Source organism: Phacochoerus africanus, chromosome 4 (genome assembly GCF_016906955.1).
Source record: "Phacochoerus africanus isolate WHEZ1 chromosome 4, ROS_Pafr_v1, whole genome shotgun sequence".
Taxonomy (NCBI): domain Eukaryota; kingdom Metazoa; phylum Chordata; class Mammalia; order Artiodactyla; family Suidae; genus Phacochoerus; species Phacochoerus africanus.
Genome location: NC_062547.1, coordinates 61,262,808 through 61,268,058, shown reverse-complemented (window position 1 = coordinate 61,268,058; position 5,251 = coordinate 61,262,808).

Genomic DNA, 5,251 nt, shown 5'->3' with positions numbered 1-5,251 from the left:
ACAGATCCAAGCCGCGTCTGTGACCCATACCCCAGCTCAAGGCAACGCCAGATCCTTAACCCACTGAGCGAGGCCAGGGATCGAACCCACAACCTCATGGTTCCTAGTCAGATTCATTAACCACTGCACCACGACGGGAACTCCTGAAGTATGGTTGATTTACAAGATTGTGATAATTTCTGCTGTCCTTTGAGAAGTGTTTACTAGGAGTTCCCACTGTGGCACAATGATAATGAACCTAACTAGTATCCATGAGGACTCAGGTTCGATCCTGGGCTCTGCTCAATGGGTTAAGGATCCAGAATTGCCATGAGCTATGGTGTAGGTCACAGACTCCGCTTGGATTCCTTTGTTGCTGTGGCTATGATGCATACAGGCAGGTGCAGCTCTAATTCAACCCCTAGCCTGGCGTGGCTCTTGAAAAAAAAAAAAATTGCCAAGGGTGCGGTCCTGAAAAGACAAAAAAAAAAAAAAAAAGAGAGAGAGAGAGAAAGAAAGAAGTGTTTACTGAATGGATGAATGGACAAATGAATGAACCAATGAATGAATAAAAGCCTATGGCAGGGCCTGGAGTCACAAACCCTGGGTTCACATCCCAGCCAGGGTGTCAGACCCTGAATCTGTTTCTTGTCTCTCCAACTTCCCCCCTTTCCCATTTATTAAATGTGTTTACTCAGAGCCTGTGCCCCAAGTTGTTGCAAGAACGAAGTGGACAAACATACAAGCATATGGCCCTCAGCCTCCCTCCTGTCCCAGACTGAGAGTGATTTGCGCCCGGGACCAGCAGCCTTGTTCCTTGCCCAGCACCCAGAATAAGAGTGTTGGTTGGTAAGTACTTAATGAACATTGATGAACAGGGTTGGTGAGAGAGGTGGGGGAAGAAGGCAAGAAGGCAAATATTAAAACAGCTGACATTAAAAAAGAATGAGATAGGAGTTCTCTTGCAGTGCAGCAGATTAAGGATCTGGTGTTGTCACTACAACAACTTGGGTCACAGCTGTGGCTCAGGTTTGATTCCTGGCTTGTGAGTTTTCACATGCTGAGGATGCAGCCCCCCTCTCCCCAAAAGAAGGAAATAATGCCATATGGGCCTAGAGATTCTCATACTAAGCAAAGTAAGTCAGAAAGCAAAAGACAAACACATATGATATCACTTATATGTGGAATCTAAAATATGACACAAATGAACTTATTTAAAAAATAGAAACAGACTCCCAAACATAGAGGACAAACTTGTAGTTGCCAAGGGGGGGGGAGACGTAGGGGAGGGATGGATTGGGAGTTTGGGATTAGCAGATGCAAACTATTATATACAGAATGGATAAACAGAAGATCCTACTGGATAATACAGGGAACTATATTCAATATCCTGTAATAAACCATAATGGAAAAGAATACATGTGTGTATTTTTAACTGAAAAGAATATGGAAAGTAGTATATGTATGTATTTTTAACTGTACACCAGAAACTAACACAATATTGGAAATCAACTATACTTCAATAAAACAAAGTCTTATTTTTTAAAAGGCTGAAACCTAAGTGTTGGTTAAGACATGCGTGGCATGCCTCCCTCACAAGCCACTTGAGAAAACAGCCTGGTGATTTCTTGCCTCTTGACTCAACCATCCCATTCCTGAGCATATACGAGGGGAGAAAAGAGTATATTTCCCAAGAAACTTGCACAAAAAGGCTCAAAACGCCTTTGGGATCATCCATAATGATCCCAAACTGGAAACAACCCAGATGTCCACTAACAGGTAAAATAGACAAATTGTGAAAAATTGGTACCCAGGGATTCTAATAAGCAAGAAAAAAAAAATCCAAGTGTTTGCAAGGATATGGAGATAGTGGAATCCCTGTACCCTGCCAGTGGGAAGGTAAAATGTTACTGCTGCTATGGCAAACAGTCTGGCAGTTCTTCAAAAGCTAAATATAGATTTACCATATATGACCCTGCAATTCCACTCCTAGGTACAGACCCAAGAGAATTGAAAGTGATGCTCGAGAAACACTTACACCTGAATGTTTACAGCAGCACGATTCACACCAGCAAAGAGGTGGCAACAACCAAAACATCTACCAACAGATGAATGGACCAATAAAACCTGAAGGAATAAAGTGGTCACACATGATACAACATGGATGCACCTTGAAAACATTTTGCTGAGTGAAGGAAGTCAGAGAGAATGGGCCATTGTTTGAAATGTCCAGAACAGGCAAATCTACAAGGACAGAAAACAGGTTAGTGGTTGCTGGCGGTTGGAAATGGAAGTGACTGCTAATGGGCATGGTGATGGCTTAGGTTCTCTGGAGCTAGATACTAGTGTCACACAAACTGTATCTAGATATTAGGGTGACACAAACTGTGAGTATACTAAATATCACTGAATTATACATCTTAAAATGGTTAAAAATGTAAGTAATACGTTAAATTTATTTGACCACAATACTATTTATTTACTTAGTTACTTATTTACTTATTTTGCTGTTTAGGGCTGCAACCGCAGCATATGGAAGTTCCCAGGATAGAGGCTGAATCAGAGCTGCAGCTGCTGGCCTATGCCACAGACACCGCCACACCAGATCTGAGCTGCAACTGCGACCTATACCATAGGTCATGGCAACGCCAGATCCTTAACCCACTGAGCAGGGCCAGGGATAGAACCTGCGTCCTCATGGATACTAGTCGGGCTTGTTACCACTGGGCCACAATGGGAATCTTACCACAATATAAAAAGAAAAGGATGGTACCCAAGAGTACTACGTAGCCGTGAAAAGGAACAAAATGTCTGTTCCTCACAAGGAGCAAGAGAAGCCAGAGCCAAGAGTGGACACCCCATGTGATCTCATTTCTGTGAAGTTCAAAATCAGGTAAAACTCGCCAAAGTGATGGAGGTCAGAGTCATGGTCACCTTGAGGGAAGGGAGCATCAACTGGAGGGTCTCAGGAATGGACAGGGGCTGGGAATGACATAGATCCCGGCCCAAGCATCATCACTTTCATCAACCTCCACTCCCACCATTCGTGAACTTGACTATGCCTATGTTAACCACAACAAAAATGTTAAAAAGAGAAAAGAATTGCCAGGGGAAGGAGACAAGAACATCCAGCAGTTCTGAAGATCTAGCGTTCCATTTCCCCCCCCAAAAGCCATCACCTGACTCCTCTGGGGACTGATGACCTGGAAACAGGCATGGACCTGGGTGTGGACAAAGGCAGTGACCAGAGTCTAGCGCCTGGAATTTCAGAAATGGTCCTCAGATGCTTCTTCATATCTTGGGATATGATCCCCACAATCCCCACACCAAGGTCCCCAGACTGGGGGACACTCTGGAACAGGAAAACCTCAGGGCTCCAGGACACTCAGAACATTAGCTCCCAAAGCCCCTGGTAGAGACATACCTTGGCATCTCAGGGCCCTTTAAGACCAATTAGAATGAACACTAGGAGTTCCCATCGTGGCGCAGTGGTTGGTGAATCCGACTAGGAACCATGAGATTGCGGGTTCGGTCCCTGCCCTTGCTCAGTGGGTTAACGATTCGGCGTTGCCGTGAGCTGTGGTGTAGGTTGCAGATGCGGCTCGGAACCCGTGTTGCTGTGGCTATGGCGTAGGCTGGCAGCTACAGCTCCGATTCGACCCCTAGCCTGGGAACCTCCATATGCCGCAGGAGCGGCCCTGGAAATAGCAAAAAAAAAAAAAAAAAAAAAAAAAAGACAAAAAAAAAGAATGAACACTAATGATCATAACTCATAGCCTTGGGCAAGAGGAAAAGCCTAGACTTTAGGCAGAAGGTCCTAGCTTCCAGTCCTGACTCAATCAAATAAATACACATTAAGGAATAAATGAATGAATGAGTGAACGAATGAATGGTGATGAATGAGCTTTTCACTCCCATTTCTCAACCCCTTATCATGCACTTCCCAGATGCCCAGCCTTGTCCTGCAAAAGGCCAGGACCCCAGAGAGACCTCAGCCTGGTTCAGCCTCCAACAATGTCCTACCCCGGTTGGGGAGACAGAATCTGACATAGACACACCCACTCTTATTATTGCTGAGAGCAGTAATAGAAGAAATCACAGGCAGCTAGGAAACAGGGAAGAGAGCCAAGGGGGAGGGACCAGGATAGAGGAAGGATGCCAGGGCCAAAAAGAAAGGAAGTGGAGCTTTCAAATGTCAGACGTTAGCACGTGGCCAGAGACTGTTACGCACTGACCAGGGAGGAAGTTCCGTTGAACAGATAAGGAAGGGCAGTGGAAGGCTGATCCCAGTTCTTTTCATTTGTCTTGATTGGTTTTGTATACCTCTCAAGATGGGGCGCTCACTCCTGAGAGAGACAACCCAGCCCTTCGTGGGTATGGGCCACGTTCAAAAAGTCTGATGCAACACGATTCTGCAAGTAATGGCCGTCATGGGTAAAAAGGGCTGAATGCGATTGTTGGGGGAGGGAGGGGTACCCATGTGTGCCAGTCAGTCCCTTCAGAGGTTAGATCTAGAATCGCGCTCACCTGGAATTGAATCTCTCTCTTTCTTATGGGTGTGGTAACTTCATCTCTCCAAGTCTGTTTTCTTTCCATTCCTCTGAAATAGCCGTAACAACAGCGCCGACCTTAGGTTTATGCATGTATTCAGTGAGCTAATGGAGTGAAATGCCTGGTATTCGGTAGGTGCAGAATAAATAAGTGCGGTGCTCTGCTCCAGGCCCAGAGTGCTCCGGAATGTGTCCCAAATTCACAAGTACTTTCCTACCTCTAAAACTTTGCCTGGTGCTCTAACATGCCTTACGTGACTGTCTGTTGCCCCGTCAACCACATCTATCACCTCAGAGACAGCCTTCTTTTTCTCTGCTTAAGCCCTGACATAGGGAACTGGGACCATCTGGGACGCGGTTCTGATTGGGCCCACCGTGATGTGATAAGTTTGCAGAGGGCAGATTCTGATTGGCATGTAGTGGGCACACAGTGAGGGTTTGTTGAATGAATGAATGAATGAACGAACGAATGAGTGAATGAATGAGTGAGTGAATGAATGAGTGAGTGAATGAATGAATGAGTGAATGAATGAATGAATCAGCTGTCATTTGGGCAGGGGTGCCCAAAGTGGAGACCCAAGATTCCGCCAACCCATCCGAGTCCGTACCCCCCATCTCCCTAGACCTCAAAGGGTGGGAGGGGGCAGACAACTGGCTAGGAGGGGTTTCCGGGCGGGGTCTTCAGCCCTTCCGGTCCTGCCCCCTTAAGGGGCGGGGACAGT